Source organism: Protopterus annectens, chromosome 10.part0, assembly GCF_019279795.1.
Source record: "Protopterus annectens isolate FY-2018-M chromosome 10.part0, PAN1.0, whole genome shotgun sequence".
Classification (NCBI taxonomy): Eukaryota; Metazoa; Chordata; order Ceratodontiformes; family Protopteridae; genus Protopterus; species Protopterus annectens.
Genome location: NC_056744.1, coordinates 831,188,678 through 831,211,937, shown reverse-complemented (window position 1 = coordinate 831,211,937; position 23,260 = coordinate 831,188,678). Strand labels below are relative to the sequence as shown.

General features: G+C 42.9%; 1 protein-coding gene across 1 annotated transcript in view; it reads right to left on the bottom strand.

Moving 5' to 3' along the window:
- Positions 1 to 23,260, bottom strand: part of TSEN54 (tRNA splicing endonuclease subunit 54) — a 667,232-nt gene that overhangs the window by 398,508 nt on the left and 245,464 nt on the right. The gene's annotated exons all lie outside the window — the stretch shown is intronic.

Below are 23,260 nucleotides of genomic sequence, written 5' to 3'. Positions count from 1 at the left end.
GCACAGCACAGCTTCAGATTTAAAGCCATTGTTAATATCAGGTTGAACAGTAGAGGGAGTGATATTAAGAATATAACAGAGTTCAATGAGGCCAAGTGGATTGTTGAACTATTGGCCCACAGACCTCTAGGTCTCAGGTCTCAATGAGATGATTCCAATGAAACCCGCCCTGAAAAATAGGCGGGTGTTTTATTGAAATTGATTGGCCATGCTTTGTTTTAAATTGTTACTACTTTGTTTGATGGTTATCTGAAGAAGGGTTACACCCGAAAGCGCTCATCTGTAATTGTTTTTACTGCTTACTGAAGTTGGATTTGTACAGTTTTTTCTACTTGACATTGGATTTTATTAAAACCTTTGGACATTCAGCAGTGTTCTGCAACGTTTTTTCTTCAAATATCTATATGAGACACTGCACAACCTCAGACATTTTAATCTTTTACAATTAACTTGCACACTGCACATCCATGGACACCCTTGGTATATTTCTTTCCAATTTACTCATGCTACTTTTCTTATAAGGTTTTCATATTATTACTCCGTACTTTAGTTTGGGTCTAATGTAACACATAAACAATGATTAACACTTCTGATTTCCTTGACCTTATCTTTTTATATAGTCTACAGTTTTATAAATTAACATTAAACCAAATGGTTGATAAGATCAGTAAAAACTCAAAGCTGGATCTACCCACATACCTAGGTCCTGAAATAAATCCAGTTTCAATCACTGTGTGCTGTATTAAATATTCACCTAAATCTAAAACACTTGTTTTTTGATGTATTTTTCACCCAGTATTCTCTTCTGCCTAAATGATCCATTTAGTCAAGTTATTTTGCAAATGTAATCAGTTTTTGCATTTTCAAACCAGATGCATACACACTACAGAATATCTCAGATCAAAGAGATAGAACCAAAAGATTCAACCTAGACAATAAGTACAGGCCTAGGATAAAGTCCTGTGAGTAGGGAAGTAAATAGTGTGGGAAAAAATAGCCAAGGAATTGTTATGGCTAAGCTTGTATAGGCCCTAGGGCCGATAGACTAATACCAACCTATGAACATATGAGTCACCCTGACTGGAACGTAGAATTTCACCTGTCCAATTGCTGTATGACACCTGCCACATCCTATCTGTAAGTCATGCAGATATCCATCTTATCAAAATTAATTAACACCTAGTTGTTCTTATGTTACTGAGCTATGCATCACTTATGACCTTAGCTTTTCCAATAAGCCCCTTAGCAGTGTTCATTCTTCATCTTTAAATTTCCTTGAGCTACATGCATGTTAATGAAATAAGTCTACACCCATATCTATGAGTGCCTGAAGGAAAAGGCAAGAACACAAAATAAGAATAAAAAATAGTAAAAAAGAACACAAAATAAGAATAAAAAATAGTAAATGGGACTGCACAAACCTCTGACAAGCCAGTGGTGCAGCAGTTCTCTCTAACAAGAAGTGAACCAGTTTAAAAAAGTAGGGTTTCTATCATTTCTCCAGTCTGAACTAATTAAAAGTGCAGCAAATTAAATTTTTTTGGATAATGCAACTGCCTGTGTACTTGGCTATTGGCATGCACATAGCTTGAAGTCAACCACTCCCCTCCACAGTAGCATGGCATTTTTATTTAAACATTTTCTTCACAGAAACAAAACCTCCTTAAATTGATCAACCTAGTTTACCTTATTCCATCTGCATTACCAACTGGAGCCAAACCTGTATAGGAGCCTGCTAAAGTAAGCATGGTCTTCTACCTTGTAAAGCATTAGAATTACATAATTAAGTACTTAGTGAAAGAAAGGCAGCAAAGCTCAGTCGGGGACAATATTTAAGAAATGGTTTCTGTAGGAAAACTCATACTCACCTTCACCTTTCTCTGACCATTTTTCGTTCGCTTCAACTTTCATGGGTCTGGTTCTACCAGAGTTCCACTCCCCTACCCTACCCCTCCAATTCCTACACACCCTCTCTACTCCTAAACTTATACACACACAATTCTGCCCACCAATCAAATCTCCAGTCAGACTCTTATTAGGGTTATCCTCTTACGGACTGGTATGATTTCTTTTTTCTGATAAGGTTATCAGACTACTTACTTCCTCTATTCAATCCACATACCTAACCTCACCCTGTACCTCTCTAACCTCTCCTGACAAACATTCAATCCCAGCTCTGTAACATCACACCGCCTTCTAAGATGGACTATACCCTCTATACAACCCCCAAAACACTTGCACACTTCTACTGCTATTCAAACAATGCTTGTAATATCCTGTCTCACTTACTAATACTCCTCACACAAGCCACATCACTATAAACTCTTCTTTCTCAACTGCCTCCACCCCCACCCATCTGCTCCAGCCCAGCAGTTACTCCACTATCTCCTCTAAGTTATTTTACAACACCCTAACAAACTACTTGGCCCCAAAAGTCCTTTCCACTCCACATGCCAAGCCATATCGTAAACCACTCACTACAACTACTACTACTACAAAAAATACAATATACTCTGTTCCTTTCTTACTTCCAGTTTACTATAAAGCGGAGACATCCACCCAAATCCTGGTCCCCAACCAACACCCGAGAACATGTCCCAAAAACTTAAACATAATGTCACTTAACCTTAGAAGCATTCACAATAAAATAGCCCCTTTTTATGCCTGAATTGACCAATACACACCAGTCATTCAAGCCTTAACTGAAACTTGGCTAAACCCTTAGGTGACTGACTCAGAAATCATGTCCTCCAGCTTTCGGGTCTATATCATATGAGCGAATTGCACAAATTGCGAACGCTCATAATATCAAACGTACCGGACCTCAAAGTACTTTTTCTGAGATTGTGGTACAGTGAAGAATGGGATATTTGCCCTTTCCTCACTGTAGTGCGATCTCGGAGTTGGAATATATATTTAGCGGGGGGTGGGTGGGGGGATGTTCCCCCCCACAATAGGAAGTTTGAGGTACAGTACGTTTGATATTATGAGCGTTCGCAATTTGTGCGATTCGCTCATATGACATAGACCCCAGCTTTTGCATAGTAAGACTCGATAAAACCCATAAATAAAGGTGGAGGAGTAGTGCTACTGTATCCTGACACCTTTAATAATTCACCTTTTACAAACAGCATCCCCATGTTCATGAATGCAGAGATACTTGTATCCTTTCTAAATCTTAATAGGATGAAGCGTATCTGTATCATAGTACTATATATTCCCCCAGGTCAGAACATATCCATACTCGAAGAAATACTATCTTGGATCTCACAATCAACCAACCATGAGACAATCATTTTAAGGGACGTTAACATTGACGGGCAAGCACTCACTTCACAAAACCCAACCAATAGTATTAACCTCTATGGCTTCTCTCAAATCCCCACCTGTCCTACCAGATACAGTAAAGACTACACCCAGCAATCCACCCTAGACTAGATACTTACATCCTATCCTGACAATTTTTCTACTACAGGAACGCTTCCAAATACCCTAAGTAATCAGCTACTATGTAAGCCCTCAGAACCACCTCTCATCTACGAAAAAAAACACACTCAGAAAAACATCCGCAATGTAACTAACTTTTCTCAAGACAAATTCAATGAACTTCAGGAGAATATAAATTTGTCAGTTCTAAAACATCTCCCTCTTGATGTAGCAGTGCACAACTTTCCTGAGTATACTAAACACCCTTGCTTCTACACACACAAAAGGAAGCAAAAACAACCCTGCTTCTTGGTTAAACTAGAGAATGTAAACATCTCATAAGACAAAGGGACAGAGCCTGGCATCAATGGAAATACAATTAAAAAAAGGAAAATCCAATAGTCTTCAGACTATTCTGCAACCAAGTAAAGAAGCAAGTAAACAAAGGCAAACATATTACACTCACATTCAACATGAGCACAGATCTAACCCTAAAAAATTCTGGTCATCCATCTCATCCCTACTTAACCCCAGCATCAAAAAATACTACTACCCGTGCCCTGATGCACCTCCTATACAAACAGAAACTACTTCAATACTCACTTTCTACAATCAATAACTTCCCTGATCTCAAATTCCTCCAATGTCAACCCTAGTTCCTCTTCTTTTACAGCTACCATCAATCCTTCATCTTCACTCCCCATACTTCAACACCTCAAGTGCCCTATCTCCAATTCTAATAATTCAGCCAATTTCACTCTCCAACCCATCCGTACAAGTCACATAAAAAAAATTGTTTGAAAACTTAACCCTTGCTCTGCCTCAGCAGATAACCTCCCATCTGTTGCTGTTAGCTGTTTACTCCATTACCTACCACATCAGTATTCTTGTCAACAGATCCATCTCTGAGGCTAAAATTCCTGACATCTGGAAAATGTCCCATTTTATTCCTATCCCCAAAGGAGAAAGCTCTACAGAGTTAACTTTTGACATATTGCCATCCTATCTCCCATCTCCAAAATAATGGAAAAATGTAATCACCAACTCCTCATGCAATACTTATTACATAAACAACTTACTTACCCACACCCAACATGGCTTCCGTCCAGGCCACAGCACTTCCACAACCGTCCTGTCTTTCACTGACACCATAAATAGAGCTACAGACGCAGGTAACCTTGCATCTGCATTATTTCTTGACGTATACGCACCATACACCTGGCTGGGCTCTCCAACCTAGGACTTACACCTCCCTCCTTACAGTGGTTTCACAGCTATCCAAGCAATCGAAAACAAACTGTAAAATGGTTACATGCCATCATTCCCTTTCTACCCTCTTCTACAGAGCTCAATACTTGGCCCCTTACTCTTTAATATCTTTACTAACAACATATGCACTTCCGCATCCCTAGGAGCAGTCATACAATATGCAGATTCCACAAACATCTGTACCTCTCCTACACTCTCTCAACTGCACTCTGTCACACAACATTCACTCACTTCCATTGAAACCTGGCTCTCTAACTCCCAACTCTTCCTTAACCCTAAAAAAACTAAGTTTCTACTCTTTATACCAAAAAATCAGTCTCAGGACACAAACCAATTCAAAATACTTTCTGTGGACAACACTGCCATTGACATAGTGCACCATACAAAACTGCTAGGAGTCATTATTGACTCCACATCCAGCATAACATCAAAAAAACTCAAGAAACTAGGCATCTTTTATAGAACAAAATTTCTGAACACACAGACTAGAGTCCCTCATCAAAACTTTCCTCCTCCCTTCTCTACTACATGGTGCCACAATTCTCACTTACCTACAGTCTTCTATCAAATTCAAATTAGAATGTTGCTACAACAGTGGCCAAGTTCGCCACTAACTATAAGATCTTCACACATCATTGCAAAGCACTACATAGGCAACAATGACTAGAACTCTTGAACCACCTCTACTATGTCCAACTCCTGACCTTACACATCATTCATAAAGCCTTAACATGCTCAGCCCGGAGTCACACAGTGAAGCTTTACACTCCCAAAAGAACCCTAAGGTCTGAATATAAAAAAAAAATCCTAGCCACTTAACACACTAGCTAAAGTACCAGGCAAGTCTATACTCTTACTCTGTGGCTAAAGTTTGGAACACTCTCCCCCCTAACCACTAGAACAATTACTAACCTGGAAGTTTTTAAAACTGCAATAAAACTACACCTACATAATACCCAGTTACATACATGCTCAACTCCTAGATAATCTCTCTCATTACCCTTAAATAGATCTCTCTCTAACATCATTAGTTGGCTGCTCAATAATATACCCTGGTATCCTAATGACAGAGATGTACTAAAAAATGAAACATATTACCCTAAAAATGGATGTAAAATACCTTCCCTCTATGTTAGAAGAAACAAAGAATTTACTTTGTATTTGTACATGGACATTTGATTGCATTACTCTGTTCATGAAATTAAAAATGCTTGAATGTAGGTTTCTTTGTATGTTGCTTACTACCTATTCACTGTATACAACAATGTTATAGTTTTATGCTTATACATTAGCTGTTTGTAAGTCTAGCAAGTTGTTCTGTATGGAGCTTTTCTCCCTGGGCCTCCACTGAAAATGGATTTGGACAGACTTTTTTATATACAAAGAAAGTCAAATAAAAAATTAATCAAAGGCTAAAGATAGGTCTGCAATTTCATTCCGGCAAACATTTTATCCTTTTGCTGTTATTTGCAGTTTTTAAAATTAAAAAATTAAAAAAAAAAAAAAAAAAAAAAAAAGGTGTCCAAGCCTTGGAAAATTAACTCTTCTGCAACTTTGGTACAAGAGACAGGAAAAGCAGTTTAAAATTTTACATGGCCTTACCTCTCTCCTGTAACCTTTTAAAAATTTCAACAGGAGCGGTAAAAACAAGTTTCCCTACCAAGAGAGGAGGGCATCTAATAATTTGGACTTGACTTCCTCAGATAAAGATTGTCGTCATAACTAAGAGTACAGCCAACAAATCAGTCCTTGTAGCAGCAGCTCTGGAAGATTCAGCAGCAGCATCATGACTGCATTTGACATCATACCTTGCTAGTTGTACAGCAGAAATGTACAATGTTGTTGTGTCTTTCGGCTTTTCCCGGTTAGGGGTCGCCACAGCGGAACCCCGGTCCGCTAATGATTGGTAGTTGATTTTTACATGCCGAGTTACAAGCCCTGATGCACAACCTTCAACAAAGGTACGCCCATTCACGCATGTCATCACGCAGAAGACGCTCTAGCTAAGAATCGAACAGGACAGCGTCTTACTCTGAGGCAACAACGCTATGATAGTTTTATTATCTGACTCGGGCATATCAGACAGTAGTTTATTCATGTCTCCTGTAATAGTCAAAGATATCTAATCATCTGTGTTTCACAGTTTACAGTTCAGAAAGAAGGTGTGGCTGTGGTTTACTTATTTTCATATCTATCCATAACCCTACTGTTTGTACCAGTGGGCAAGGAATTTGCATATGGAAGCAACTTGGTGGGTTTCTCATATTCCACAGAAATCACCGCAGGGTCTGAGGATGAAGTTTTATAAAGGAACTTGTGTGCATCTGGAGCCTTGTAAAACATGTCAAGTTTCTTAGTTGTTGGAGTTTGAGAGTCTGGTTACAGAAGCTGTAGCAAAAGTATGCTGCAAAGCTTCTAATACTAGAAAGAGAGCACAAGATTTGGGGATTTCCATACACAAGTCACAGTACCTATACTGCATACAAGAAACCTGTTTTCCTTCCCACTGGAAGAGCTGCATCATCTTTAATAGTGTCTCTCTAATAGGGAGTAGACATAGTATCTTCATCTTTCAATTCAAACCCATCTAGTGAATAAATCAGAGAAATGAGCTAAATAATCCAACGCCAGATTCTAAACCTCTCTATTCAGAAAAGGAATCTCCCTCCATCCCTCTCTCCTGTGAGGGGAAGAATACAACAGATAGAAACATTGAGGAGTCTTTAGGAACATAAATGCCTTTCAAAAGCCTCTGGGAGAAATCATATCACTTCTTCTGAAGATCCCTAATAGCAGGAGGAGTAGAAGACTAAGACTGTTTTGTCTTCTGCTTTTTCTTACGAGCTTCAGCTTGAACATAATGAGAAGGATCTGACCCTTAACATACCTTAACCAGAGTACCTGAAGCTTCTTTGCAGACCAATATTTGAGGTATGCCCTTGGGGTCTCCTGGATACAATAAGCCAAAGTTCCCCCTTTATGGCCAGGCAATCAGGCTGTCTGGTTGGTCGAGCAGGACTTGCCAAGAGGTTGCTCCTTATTGATCAATAATGGGATCATGACAGTGACAACAGTGGAAAACAATAGGTAGTCTGAGGGCTCAAGCGCCACAGCAAAGACATCTAGGTCTGACTGGAAAACAGAATCTTTGGGCTTAAACTTTTTGAGCTTCTTTTTAGCTGCTGAGGGCCATCTGACTGGGAAGATATAGAGGCCATCCTACCCTGTGAAAGCACCTTAAGTCTCTGGCACTGATGCTATATTTTGAAGGAAAATAAGTAACTTATCAACGTTTAAGGCAAAAAAGATTGAGAAACCTAGCACTCACTGTTCACGACTGGGTCCTAAGCAGAAAAGGCATATAATAAGATTACTTCTATGAGGTATCTGCCTCCCACAGCCATATTAACCATTCTTAACTGTCAAGAAAAATTATGAACGTTTTGTCAACAAAAAGGAGGAAATAGGAAATTTCCCCAACTGGAATACTTCTTACCTGTGCAATGCAATCAAAACTGGAACAGGCAGTATGGGTGAAGGACTAAAGCAAAAGTGAAGTCTCACTAGGCTGGGCGCTAGAAAGTTCTGGAGATTTTCACACTCATACATCCCCCTTATGTACTACTACACAATCTTGTTCTTGGGAGTGTATTTCAGCCATGCAATGCAAAAGAAGGCATCCAAGCTTTTGACATGTTGGCTGGACATACAGAATCCTTGGCAGGATACTTCCCAAATTTAATGAGCAGTGCAACAGTGATCAGTGAAGAAAGTACAGTTGTGTACACTTACCATAAATGTAGATGTTCGAGTGTATTCACTGTTGCAGTCATTACATTTGGGTTACCTGCTTGCAGGTAGCCCTTGGCCTGATTAACAAAGTCTTTAGTCCTCCATCAGTTGTTGTCCCTTCTTTCATGATGTCCGGTCGTCAGGGGTATAAAACATGGAGCCGAAGCCATTACATCAGTTTTTCTTGCCCCAGATGTCAGGTGCCCCCCTAATGGGAAGCAATTAAATATAAAAGTACAAAGATATACCTCCAACAAAAAAGCAAATACACCAAAAAGGCTTTTAAGCATAGTAAAGGAAAGTAGAGGTATAGTCAAAAGAAGTTAGGGGGGGCAGGAGGGAGGGTAACCAGGAGTGCAACAGTGAATACACTCGAACATCTACATTTATGGTAAGTGTACACAACTGTACTATGCTCTTCATGTTTCACTGTTGCAGTCATTACATTTGGGTAGATTCCCAAAGCTATGGTTGGGAGGAGGAATTTAGATAGCATTAGGGCCAGCTATAAGGCCCTGCAAGACTGCAGTGGCAAAGCCAGCTCTGGATTTAGAGAAAATTGGCAAATGATAATGCTTGCTGAAAGTATGTACAGAACTCCAGGTAGCAGCTTCTAGGATGTCCCTGGTAGGGACGCCTCTGAGAAAGGCTGTAGAGGTAGATGCAGCCCTGGTGGAGTGAGGTCTGATCCCCTGGGGGATAAGTTTTCCATGGTGCTTATAGCAGAAATGAATGCAATGGCTTATCCATTTAGAAATGGTTTGTTTTGAAATAGCCTTCCCCTCTGCCCCTGCAGCAAATGCCACTAGCAGTTGTTTTTATTTCCTCTGAGGTTTAGTCCTGTCCAAGTAGAATCTAAGTTGTCTGTGCACATCTATGGAATGCAGTATCCATTCCCCTTTATTCTGTGGATTGGGAAAGAAGGTTGGCAAATGAATGGACTGACTAAGAGCTACACTGGATACCACCTTGGGCATGAAGGATGGATTGGTTCTGAGGGTAACCCTGTCCGTATAGCAAAATGATGAAAGGCTCCACTGCCATAAGGGCCTGTAATTCAGATACCCTTCTAGCTGAAGTGATTGCTAAAAGGAAAGCTGTTTTCCAAGAAAGAAATTTTAAGTCTGCAGTAGCAGCTTGCTCGAAAGGAGGTAGAGTGAGTTTCTCCAAGACAAAGTTAAGGTCCCAGGCTGGGGTTGGAGCTCTCCTGGGTGGTCTCAAATTTTTGGCCCCTCTGAGGAACTACTTGAGGAGTGGATGAGAGAATAGGGGAGGTTCTGTGTTATAATGAGTTGAAATGGCTGAGGTGTGGATTTTAATGGAGGAAAAAGGCCCTTGTGTGAAGCATCTCAGTTAAGTATTGTAAAATCTGAGGTAAATTGGGCGCTGCTGTGCTCATCCCTTGAGATTGGTTCCAGGCACAGAATCTTTTCCATTTTTCAGCATGAGATTTTCTAGTACTAGGCCTCCTTGCCTCAAAAATGACTTCCATCACAGGTTTGCTGAGGGATGGTAAAGGAGAGATTAAGTAATTAGCCAGGCTGCAAGGTTCAGTGTTAGAAGCTGAGGGTGCAGAATCTGGTTCTCCTGCTGAGACAGCAGGGAAGGAGTCTGAGGCAGGTGCCATGGAGATAACCGTGACACACTGCGCAGGAGGGGGTACCAGTGTTGGCGCAGCCAGTCTGGAGCAATCAAAATCATCCTTGGTTTGTCCTGTTTGATTTTTAGTAGTACTTTGGAGAGCAGAGGCAGAGGGGGGAATACACAGACTGATAGGTTTTTCCAGCTGAAGGACAGAGTATCCATAGGTTTTTCCAGCTGAAGGACAGAGTATCCACTTTCCAGGCTCATTTGTGGGGAGTCCTTGTGCAAAATTTGTCCAATTGTAGTTCTAGGGAGAGGCAAACAGGTCTAGGTCTGGACTCCCCCATTTGCTTGTCAACATGCTGAAAATCCTTGGTTCCAGTTTCCACTTGTGTGGGTCCATGAGGTTTCTGCTTAGTCCGTCTGCCAGTGTATTTAATTTTCCTGGCAGGAATTGGGCTTGTAGGTGTACTTGGTAGCTCAAGGCTGTGTTCCACAATCCTACGGCTAGTCTGCAGAGGGAGTAAGAATGTGTAGCCCCTTACTTGTTTATGTACCACATAACAGTGGTGTTGTCCATCTTTACCATTAGTTGTCCTGGAAGAATGTGGTCCTTGAAGGATGTCAGAGCATTCTGTACAGTTAGCATTTCTTTTTGATTGATATGCAGGTGCATTTGACTTGGGTTCCATTTGCCCTAAATGCACTTCCCTGCCAGGTGAGCCCCCCATGCATAGTCTGATGCATCTGTTGTTAGGGTTTGGGCGGCAGGGGGTGATGTGAAAGGTAGTCCCTTGTTTTGGTGGCAGGCCTCTGCCCACCAAAGGAACTCTAGGTGTAGGCAAGATATGACAGGAATCATTGTTTCTAGGTCTTGAGAATACTGACACCATAGGCTTTTTAGACACCACTGTAGTTTCCTCATATGCAGTCTTGCATATGGAATTACAAGAATGCAGGAGGCTATGAACCCCAAGCCTTGCAGTATTTGTCTTGCAGATAGCAGGGTTTTTGTGGCCACTTGTTTGAAGTAGGTTGTCAAATTAATGTGTTTCTCTGGCATGAGGTAAGCCATCTGGGAAGTTGTATACAAGCTTGCTCCAAGGAATATAATTTGTTGACAGGGTACCAGGTGTGATTTCTTTTCGTTTATGGTGTACCCCAGACAAGTTAGAACCCTTTGTACAAAGGCCAGATGATTGAAAAGTATGTCCTGGCTTTCTGCCTGAATTAGACAATTGTCCAGGTATGGGTATATTTGAATATTTATTTGCCTGCAAAAGGCAATAACTGGAGCTAGGCACTTTGTGAATACCCTGGGCGCAGTAGATAAGCCAAAGGGCAGTGCAGAGAACTGACAGTGCGTGTAGCCTGCTTGGTAGCGTAGGTATCTTCTGCAAGATTCGCTGATTGGGATGTGCAGGTATGCTTCTTTTAAATCTAGTGTTGCCAACCAGGCATCTTTGCCTAGCATAGGAAGTAATTGGTGAAGAGTCAGCATCTTGAATTTTGGAATCTCCAAAAAGGTGTTTAGAGTAGACAGGTCCAGGATAGGACGCCATGAATTGTCTTTTTCTGGGTACCAGGAAAAGTCTCGAGTAGAAACCTTGTCCCTTTTCCGCTTCTGGTACCAGTTGATTAGCCTCCATGCTTAAGAGAGAAAGTATTTGTTTTTGGGCCTCTGCCCACTGATTTCTGGGTAGGGGTCAAGCCACCTGCTTGGTGTTGGCAACGTGTGGAAGCAAAATCTGTATCCCTGGGACACTATATTTAAAACCCATTTGTCCTGGGTAATGAGTTCCCAATTCTTTGCATGAAGAGCAATCTTTCCCCCCAAAGGGGCAGTCAGTTGATAAGTGCTTGGAAAATTTAAAAGGAAGTCATTGAGACAGTTACCATAGGGGGAGTCTTATTCCCAGATTTGGAAGTGGAGGCCTCCCACTGCTTAGTTCTGTGTGTCCCCTGGGACTGAAACCTGGGGTTTTTGCTGTGTCTGGGTTTGGCTTGTGAAGACCTGGAAGGGGCTAGAAAGGAACAATTCTTAGAGGGCCAGTGCCTACTAAATCTAGGAGGCTGAACTTGTAAAAAAATCTTTAACAGTTTGCATAGATTTAGCTTTATCTTTTTAAGAACTTCCTCAGCCTTGTTGCCAAACAGGCGGTCCTGATTTAAAGGAACATCCAACAATTTAGCTTTAACATGATCAGGCAAAGATTGTTCCTTAAGCCAAGCATGCCTTCTGAGCAAAGACCCAGAAACAGCCACCCTGCAAGAGGCCTCTAATGAATCAAAACCACATTGCAAAGTATGTTTTCCAACTTGTTCAGCAGAATGCATTAAATCATGTAATTCTTTATTCTCCACACAGTCAGGAATCAACATAATTTTCTGTTTAAGCAGTCCAATAACATGTTGCTGATACTTTAACATATGAAACTGGCAGTTTAAAGCCCTAATGGCCAAGGTTGCAGAAAGTACAGTTTTGTACCTACCATAAATGTAGATGTCCGAACTGGATAGCATCTGCAGTCATAACAAATGGGTTGTCCTGTCGTCAGGCAGCCCTTCGGTCGGCCGGATTCCAAAGTCTGGGTCCGGCTTCGGCTGATGTCGCACTTCACCCGACGTCATCTCTGCTGGTCTTCGGGTATAAAGGCATCAGCCGACGCCATTTTCCTCAGTGTTTCTTGCCCCAGATGCCAGTTGCCCTCTTGGAAGGCTAAATTTTGGATAAATGCCAATGTTTCCAAAAAGATAGAAGGCAAACACAAAAAATAAGCATGTATGTACATATATACAAACAAATACACCATAAGAGACTCCCCAGCTAGCTATTAGGAGGGTAAATACCCTAGGAGTACCACAGAGGGAAGGAGGGAGGTAATCCTGACTGCAGATGCTATCCAGTTCGACATCTACATTTATGGTAGGTACAAAACTGTACTATGTCCTTCATGGATGCATCTGCAGTCATAACAAATGGGTAGAATACCATAGCCAACTAGGGAGGAGGAAGAAAAATTATGGTGTGGTTAGGATCCCTTGCAGTACAGCAGTGGCAAACCCTGCTCGGGATCTAGAATACAGAGGTAAATTATAATGCTTGGCAAATGTATGCACGGAGGTCCAAGTAGCCGCCTCAATAATGTCCTTGGTTGCCACTCCTCGTAAGAAAGCTGTGGTAGTGGCTGTAGCCCTTGTAGAATGAGGCCTTATGTTCTGTGGAATTGGTTTTCCATGGTAGGAGTAACAGAATCTTATGCAATTTCCTATCCATTTGGAGATTGTCTGTTTGGAAATTGCTTTTCCTTCCCTTCCTGTTGCATAGGCTACAAAAAGCTGGTCAGTTTTTCTGTTACTTTTGGTTCTGTCCAGGTAGTAGCGTAGCTGTCTATGTACATCCAAGGTATGCAGCATTCTTTCCCCTCTGTTTTGTGGATTGGGAAGAAGGTAGGTAGGTGGATTGCCTGGTTTAAAGACACTCTGGATACCACCTTAGGCATAAATGTAGGATTAGTTCTCATGGACACCCTATCTTGATGGAAGATTAGGAAGGGTTGTACTGCCATTAAGGCCTGTAGTTCAGAAACCCTCCTTGCTGAGGTAATTGCCAGTAGGAAAGCAGTTTTCCATGACAGGTGCTGTAGATCTGCTGTTGCTGCTGGTTCAAACGGAGGGAGTGTCAACTTTTCTAGCACAAAGTTCAAGTCCCATGCTGGTAATGGTGGTTTCCTAGGAGGTTTTACATTCTTGATCCCTCTGAGGAACTGCCTGAGTAGAGGATGTGAAAAGACAGGTGGATCAAAGCTGTATTCTGCTGAAATAGCTGATGCATGTATCTTGATGGAGGAATAGGACAGGCCTGTATGTAGAAGCTCTGCCAAATACTCCAGAATGTTAGCAATATCTATATTCGACACATCTTTTCCTCTTTCAGCACTCCAAATGACAAACCTTTTCCATTTTCCTGCATAGTTCCTTCTTGTTGAAGGTCTGCGGGCTTCAAGGATAATGTCTTTAACCCTTTGGGAAAGATCTGGATTAGTTGCTGCTATGTGATGTTCCAGGCAGTCAGTTGCAAAGTTTTTAGGTTTGGATGCATGATGCTGTAGTTGTTCTGAGTTAACATCAAAGGCATCAGGGGTATTGACCACATTTTCTCCCGAGACATGCTCCTCAGCAATGGGTACCAGTGTTGTCTTGGCCAGTTCGGAGCTATCAGGATTATCCTTGGACGTTCCTCTTTGATTTTCAGTAATACCTTGTGTATCAAGGGAAGAGGTGGAAATGCATATGCTGTCAGACCTTTCCAGCTGAAGGAGAGAATCCACCTTCCATGCAAGTGGGTGGAATGTCCTTGTGCAGAATTTTTGAGCTGGTGATTGAGAGGGAAGCGAATAGATCTATTTGTGGCATTCCCCATTTCTTTGTGATGGTCTTGAAGATGTCCGGGTGTAGCATCCATTCGTGAGCATCCGAGGTGGTTCTGCTTAACATGTCTGCTAGGGTGTTCTTTTCCCGGTACAAATATTGCCTGTAACTGGATGTTGTAGCTGAGTGCCAGATTCCAAAGGTCCAAAGTCATTCTGCATAAGGGGTATGAATGAGTGCCTCCCTGTTTGTTGATGTACCACATGACTGTGGTGTTGTCTGTCCTTATCATCAAATGGCCTTCTTTGAGGAATGGTCTGAATTTTTGGATTGCCAGTTTTACTGCCAGCATTTCTTTTGGTTTATGTGCAGGTGCAGCTGGTCCTGAGTCCACAATCCTTGTACGCATTTGTCCAGCATGTGCGCCCCCCATCCTAGGTCTGAGGCATCTGTTGTGATGGTTTGGCTTGTTCGAAAGTTGTGGAAGGGTAGGCCTGGGTTTGACTGGCATGCTTGAGCCCACCATAGGAACTCCTGTTTTAGGCATGGGATTAGTGGTATTTCTGCTTCTAGGCTGTGCCTGTGTTGAGACCATAAATTCTTTAGGTACCACTGTAGTTTTCTCATATGCAGTCTGGCATGTGGGACCAAGATTATGCATGATGCCATGAAGCCCAAGGCCTGCAGAACTTTTCTTGCTGTTAGTTTGTTCTGTTTTGTTAATGCCAAGAAGTAAAGAGGGAGTTCTTTTTGTTTTTCTGCAGTTAGGAATGCCATTTGTTTTACTGTGTCCAATTCCACGCCCAAGAATGTTCTTGTTTGGGATGGTATCAGCCTTGACTTTTGTAAATTGACTGTGTATCCCAGGGCTTGTAGCAAGTAAATGACCCTTTGTAAATCTGTTGTCAGCTTGCTTTTGTTGTCCGCTTGTAGCAGGCAGTCGTCCAGGTATGGATAAATTTGGATTCCCTGTAGTCTGCAGTGAGCGATTACTGATGCCAGGCATTTTGTGAATACTCTGGGCAGTAGATAAGCCAAAGGGCAATGCTGAGAATTGATAATGCTCTGATCCTGCAAGAAATCTGAGGTATCTTCTGCAATTTGGTCGAATGGGGACATGCAGGTATGCCTCCTTGAGATCTAGAGTTACCAGCCAACACTCCTTGCCCAGCATGGGAAGAAGTTGCTGTAGGGTCAGCATTTTGAATTTTGGGACAATGATATATGTGTTTAAGATGGACAGGTCGAGAATAGGTCTCCAACTTTTCTCTTTTCTTGGTACTAGGAAGAGTCTGGAGTAGAATCCTTTGCCCTGTTCTGTTATTGGTACTCTTTCCACAGCTCTCATCTTTGTTAATTCCGTTATCTGCTGTAGAGCTTCTATTTTTGATTTGGAGGCAGGTTTGGCATTCCTCTTTTTACTGGTAAGGTGTGGAAGTGGAACCGTAGCCTTGGTCTATGGTTTGCAAAATCCACTTGTCTTTTGTGATATAGTGCCAATTTTTGAAAATAAGGCTAACTTTCCGCCTAATGGTGCTGCTATTTGCTCCCTGGTAGGCGGAGTTAGAGCCAAGTCACTGTGATTGTCCTGTTGCAGTGGTAGTGGTTGTGTCTGTGCCTCTGTTATTACCTTGCCACTGTCGTCCTCTGTAGGCACCTCCTCTGGATTGATTTCTGCCTCTGAGCGTCTATTCCTGCCCCTTTGGGATCTTGTGGAGTCAGGAAAGGACCAATTTTGGCAGGCCAGTTCCTGCTAAACCTTGGGGCTGAACCTGTAAGAAATCTTTAACTGTTTGTACAGATTTTGCCTTTTCTTCCATTTTCTTCATTACCTGCTGGGCAGGTGTACCAAATAAACTGGCCTTATCCATAGGAGCATCTAATAGCTTTGCTTTAACATGATCCGGTAAGACCTGTTCTTTCAACCATGCATGTCTTCTTATCACTGTGCCAGTCATGGTTGATCTAAATGAAGCCTCCAGTGCATCATAGCCACATTTTAAGGAATGGTTACTAACCTGTTGTATGTTATTCACCATTTCTAATACATATTTCTTATCTAAAGATTCATCAGAGGATACTTTTTTAGTTAACTGATCAAGCATAAACTCTTGGTATTGGATCATGTGAAACTGACAGTTTAAAGCTCTAGCTGAGAGAGTAGCAGAGGTGTAAACTTTTTTCCCCCATCTGTCTAAGGACCTGGATTATAGGGTTTTTTGCTGTGGTCGAGGCTACTGCCTTAGGCCCCTGGGAAATAGTTTCGGGTCTGCCAGTGGGGCCTTGTATAGGTGGTGATGAGTGTCTGGTACCCTGTAAAATCTATCAGGTTTGGCAGGGGCTGGAGGTAAAGAATCAGGAGCAGTGCAGACATCATTAAATGCATCATCCACAACAGGCAAAACAGGAGGTATAGCTAAGGGCCTATGTTGTGGTAAGTGCAGAAAAGTCCTAAGCCTTTTTCTTGAATCTGAGAAATCTTGTCCCTGCCATTGAAATTGTTCTCTCATGGCATGTAAGGTTTCCCCAAAGGAAAATTCCTCTGGTGGAGAGGCAGCTGGAATGGATTCTTCAGCATCGGAGTCTTCATAAGTAGAAAAAGGATCCTCTGGCTGTTCTGTAATGTCGGAGTCATCCGCAGAATCATCAGAGGACACTGGCTGGGGGGGCTCTGTCCTAGGCCTCTTTTCTGGGGGCTGAGAGGCCCTGTCTGGGTGAGATTGGGATCCCCTAATTAAGGATATTAAATCTTCTGCCAGAGTAAGCATTTGTGAACTAGAAGTGGGCCTGTGTGAGGGAGGTTTAACAGGCACTGACTTAGCAGATTTGGCTGCTTTAGCCCTGGCAAAGGCCTTGATAGACATGGCTGCAGGGGGTCTAGCAGCACCACGTGCTGGGGTAGAGACATCCAAAGGGATGGTGTCTGATAACTCACTAGAAACCACAGTTGTAGGCAAAATTTCTGAGGCCGATTCAGGTAAGGTAGCAGGAGCCTCAGTAGTAGCCATGGATTCGGCTGAAGATTGACCAGTTTTCTCGAAACCGAGACACTCGCGGCTTGCTTAACCGTGGTTTCGGCCGAAACCGCGGACCGCGAGTGTTGGTCTTTTTCCTTGCGTTTTTTAACAATTTGGGTAGTCGGAGGATCCGACGGCATAATGTACGCAAAGTCTGAGCCGAAAAACTGTTCAGCAAACTCCGACCGACGCCTTAGCATTCGTCGGTTGAAGGAAGCGCAGGCCGAACAGGCTGCTACGTCGTGGTCTGGGCCTAAGCAAGGCAGACAGTAAGAGTGGAAATCTTTATGAGGTATTTGTTTCCCACAAGTTAAACAGTTATTGACTTTTTCTGACATCGGCTGAGGCAAGAAAGAGTCCCCAACGGGTACTTGGCTTTTTAGAAGTCTTCAAGTAGTATTCGTAGTAGTAATCTCTGGATCTGACCGACCGGCACTTGCGAACAGCTTCTGCTTCGGCGCACGCGCAAGAAAGACTGAGGAAAATGGCGTCGGCTGATGCCTTTATACCCGAAGACCAGCAGAGATGACGTCGGGTGAAGTGCGACATCAGCCGAAGCCGGACCCAGACTTTGGAATCCGACCGAAGGGCTGCCTGACGACAGGACAACCCATTTGTTATGACTGCAGATGCATCCATGAAGGACATCTGTAAACCTTCTAACCCCATCTATCCAACGCCCTGGAGTCTCTATCAGAAGGGGTAGGATTTTTAGCAGGAGAAGCCTTAATGCCCTTGGGCCCCTGTGAAATAGTCTCTGGATCTGCAGTAGGATTTTTAAAAAGGAACTTGTGGGACTCAGGGACCCTGTAGTAACTGTCAGGTTTTCTGGGAGCAGGAGGCAGGGAATCAGGGGCCAAACTAGATTCCGAAAAAGCATCATCAACAATGTCTAGTACAGGAGGAATAGCTAAAGGCCTATGCTGAGGTAGGAGAAGGAAATCCCTAAGCCTCTTTGAATCAGAAAAATTCTGGCTTTCCCACTGGAAATGCTCCCATAGAGTATGTAAGGTTTCCCCAAAAGAAAAATCCTTAGGAGGAGAAGCAGAAGGAATGGAGTCCTCTGCATCAGAATCTTCATAAGTAGACAAGGGAAATCCAGATCATCAGAAGAATCAGAAACAGAATCCTGATCAGAAGATTCATATTCAACTTCCATCCTAGGCCTCTTAGAAGGGGGGGGGGTTGTCTACCCATGATTAGAGTTATTAGATCTTCAGCCATTCTTATCATTTGTTTTTTAGGCATAGAGGCCTGAGCATGTGGCCTGGGTGTCTTTTTTTAGGCATGGATCGAGATTTATGCCTAAGTAAAGAAGGAGGCGTCAGTTTAAAATGCAAGTCCGTAGGCCTGAATACACCCTCAGAAGCCAGTGCCTGCACAGTGGCTCTGGACCCATCCAAGGTAGAGACATCTGCGGGTTCCATAGTTGAAGCATCTCGTGGCATACCGGACTCCGAATGGGACTCAGTAAAGGTCTGCGAATCAGAAGTAGTGGGTATCAGGGGCTGCGAAAGCGCCTCAATGAGTACGGCAAACTGGCGACTGGCTTAGGAGAAGCGTCGTCGGCAGTTTTGGACCTCCGCGGCCTGTCTCTGTCTTTATCTTTGCATTTTTTCAGAATCCCGGTAGTTGGATGGCTAACCGATGACATTTCTGGATAATTAAACTGAGAACCGAAATATTTAGAGGTGAAAATATACAGACGACGGATAGTGTGCTAATTAAATAAAATACAAAACCGACAGCAAGGTACGTCGTGGTCAGGGCCTAGGCAAGGAATACAATACGAATGAAAATCTTTATGAGGTAATTGCTTTCCACATGTAATGCAATTATTAACTTTTTAACTTTTACTGATATCGGTAAGGAGCAAGAAAAGGTTCCCCAACGGGGTACTTAGCTTTACTTGAAGACTTTGGTTCTGAAACTCGAAAACAAAAATTTCAGGAGTTGGCCGACCGGCACTTGCGAACTGTTTTTGCTTCGGGCACCGCACGGCAAGAAAGACTGATGTAATGGCGTCGGCTGCATGTTTTACACCCCTGACGACCTGACGTCATAAAAGAAGGGACAGCAACCGATGCAGGACCCAAGACTTTGTTAATCAGACCGACTGAGGGCTACCTGCAAGCAGATAACCCAAATGTAATGACTGCATAAGTGAAACACGAAGAACATCATCTGTAATGCCCCGCAGGAGGGAGGTTAGCCTCAAAGCTACTGGCAATGGCCGACAGTTTAGCAGGTTTGTAGACCTAATCCCTTGCATGCTGGCAACAATGTTTAGAGTATGGGCAGTAGTGAGGAACAGACTATGGAAAATACCTACCCTGGGGTATAAGAAGACCAAGCTTCCCAGATCAACCTACACACATGCTTAGTGACCATTCCAAGCCCAGTTCTTTACTGGGGTTATGACAAATAGCCCGTCCACCAATAAATTACCTGCTCCCATCCCCTAATCAGAGGTGAACCAGCAAAGCCTTAAGAAACCAATCAAAAAGTCACCTAGGCTGCAGTAAGGGCTTTATTTTTTTTCTAAAGATATAGGTAATCTTCAAACGCTCAATTTCACCCAATTTGGCTTTGTCAAGGGGAGATCATGCCTGTTAAACATGGTGGACTTCTTCAAGACAGTTACCAAAGCCTCAGACGAAGGCAAATCTGTGCATACAACCTACCTAGACTTAGCCAAGGCCTTTGACACAATCCCCCACTCAGGCATCATTGATAAACTCACCCAGCTGGGTATCAACCCATATATTGTCAGGTGGGTTGCAAACTGGTTCACTGATAAAACTCATATGGTCAAAATAGGGGACTCCACCTCATCCAGTAGACTCGTAACCAGTGGTGTGCCACACGGATCGGTTCTGGGACCCCTGCTGTTTGGAATCTACTTCTCTGAAGTGCAGATTAAAACTAAAGGACTGTGGCTGACAAAGTTTTCTGATGACTGCAATCTGGGAGCGATCATTGAAACCCCTACCAATGTCAACATCCTTCAAGAAGGTCTTACACAGAATAATGACTGGTGCCAAAGTCATGGTCTTAAACTTAATGCAAAAAAATGCATCATCCCTTTCGGCAAGGGTGATGTTCCTGCAAACTACCACATCAATAGTAATACCCTAAGCACACAGTCAGTGGAGAGAGATCTTGGCAGACAGGTCGACAGAAACCTTAACTGCCACCACCATGTCTCCACAGTGGTAAGCAGTAAGAAATGCTCATCTCATAAGAGCATTGCCTCCAGAAAAAAAAGAGGTTATAACCCACCCGTACTCTTCCCTCATCAGGTCAACAATAGAGTACAACAATCCCTTTGATATGCTCATTTCCAAACACCTGCAGCAGTTGGAGAGACCACAAAGGTTCTCTACAGAGAAAATTCAGGGTCTTTGAGATCTGTCTTATGCGGACAAACTGAAATCATTGTCACTTTACTCTGTGTCGTACAGACTGCTCAGAAATTACTGTGCTTTGCATACAGAGCAATCTCTGACCCAGCTTTAATGGAAATGCTGCACATTTGTAAATGAAATGGCACACCGGTCACTCACTCAAAGGACCTTTAGCTGGTATGTGACATGAACAGAACTTGCTGGATAGACAGATTTGTCTCACAGAGGTTGCCCCACACCTTTGAGGCAAGCTTCCTATTCACGTTAAGCAAAGCCCTTCGTTGGTCCTATGCAAGCGTAACTTGGACGACTGGATGGGTAACCACAAATTCACCCCGGGGGTTTCACCAGTGTCTCTCTTGGACAGGGGCAGTAGGTGCTGATTTTAGTGTCTGCTTGAACCAAACACCCTTGGTAACATGAGTTGAACTTGACTAGGCTTGTAAGGGCCCTGGGGACATTAGCCTAGTAACCTCCTATGATCCTATTCCTGGCTTAGAATACCCTGTTTTGGTCCTGCCTTGGCATTTATTCTATTTCTCCTAGTTGAATGAGCTTGTGTAGCCTGGGGAGACCATTACATTTGGCCTACTGGCATAAAGAGACCAGAAATATTTCTTAAGAACAGACATTTGTAGCCTTAGGAAATTATTTGAAGCATCTGTATGTCTCTTTTATGATGCATTTCCAACTCCTTACAGAGTGGGTTACTCTTCCTGTTACTCTGGGGGCAATAACTGCGTTAAGGACAGGGCTGGGAAGGTAGTTGCTCCCTCTTGGGGACAGGACCCTGGGATCTCATGTTTCCCTTCTGGTTTCCCTGTCATTTCTTTTTGCAACAGATCTTTTACTCATCTGCTTACCCATTTCTTTTTGCTATAGTAAAGTCCAGACTTTGATTGGTAATTCCTGTCACATCTTGGAGTGAGAGAATGATGAATCTTATTTCACTGACTGCATCGTCTTCCTCTTCTCCCCCCATCCTTTTAAATATTTAAAATGCAGGGATCCCACACTGAAGCTCCTTATCAATGTGTGTTTTAAGAAGCTGTGCAATGAAATCCTCAGTCAGTGCTTGAAGCTTCAGCCATGCAGGCCTCATCAATGACCTTGCAGCTATGCCCATGGATGTTGCTCAATCTATCTCCAAGCCAGCAGTGTGATAGTGACTGGCCAGCTACAAGGGGCCAAGCAGGAAGTAGTAAGAAGCCCCCCCCCAGCCCTAGGGCAGAAAGAAAGAGAAACAAAGAGACATAGCAACCGGATCAGTAGACCAAGTATCTAGCCTACGCCTTTTGAGTTTTTTCTTGTGGGATGCAGGTATGTCTGGAAAAGTGGGATCTATTATCCTGGAGTGGGCCAATCGCTTCAGATGCTGGGTCTCTAGGAAAGTGTTGACCAAAGACCAACTGGATTGAAATGTCTTTAGCATGAAGCATTGGCAAATGGAACAGGCCTTACAGTCATATTCTGTGCATAGGCAAAAGAGACAGTGGGTATGAAGGTCTTTGCACAGAATCTGCCTACTAAACTTGCAGTTACCCCTCATATCTGACATCTAAAACAGATATAGCAAAACAATTTAGGTAAGTAAAGGAAGGTTCCCTAAAAGAGCACTTATTTCTTTAAGAAGTTATGGTACCAATGACCAAACGACAATCAGGCCAACAGATACATGACCTGCATTTGAGCTGGTGGCAAGACAGTATGGAGATATATACTCATACATCCACCTAAATGCCATTACACTTACGTCAGCTGTATGCCTAGAGAAGGATAAGCTTTGGTACCGGACGTTAGCAGTGATAATTCGTTTGTTTGGAATCCTGCAATGGTGATCTCAGGCTGCTATCAATTTATGGCATTCAATCTCAGCAAATTAAAAACACTCTTCTAGAAGTTCAATACCACTCCCCTCCCCACATTTAAAAATATCTTTCCTTCCATAAACATCAAATGATAATTTTGCTGTGGGACAAACAGAGGACATGACATCATAACCATCCTTGCAATACTCAAAGGTGGGAACGAAACATACTGAAATCATAGTAGAGCCTTTTTCTTCAATCTCCATGGAGGGTCATTCTTAGCAGACAGGACTCTGGACACTGAAAGCAGATACACACTCAGCTGTAAGCTCTGCAGAAAACAAAGGAACTACTGAGCCAAAGCTCTTCATTACTAGAGGACAGTGTGGCTTGAGGAAAGAACTCAGGAGCCAGTAGTTATCGAAGGCTCAGGTAACTGGGGACACTTCTATTTGGACTTCTGGCTCCTCCTAGGCTTTGCAGCCATCCTGGAAGCTTGAACATAGTGATAAGCGCCCCCTTGAAGACACCATAGCAGTTATGTTGTTTTGGGTGTAAATTCCTGGAAACCAGTAGATTTTAATGT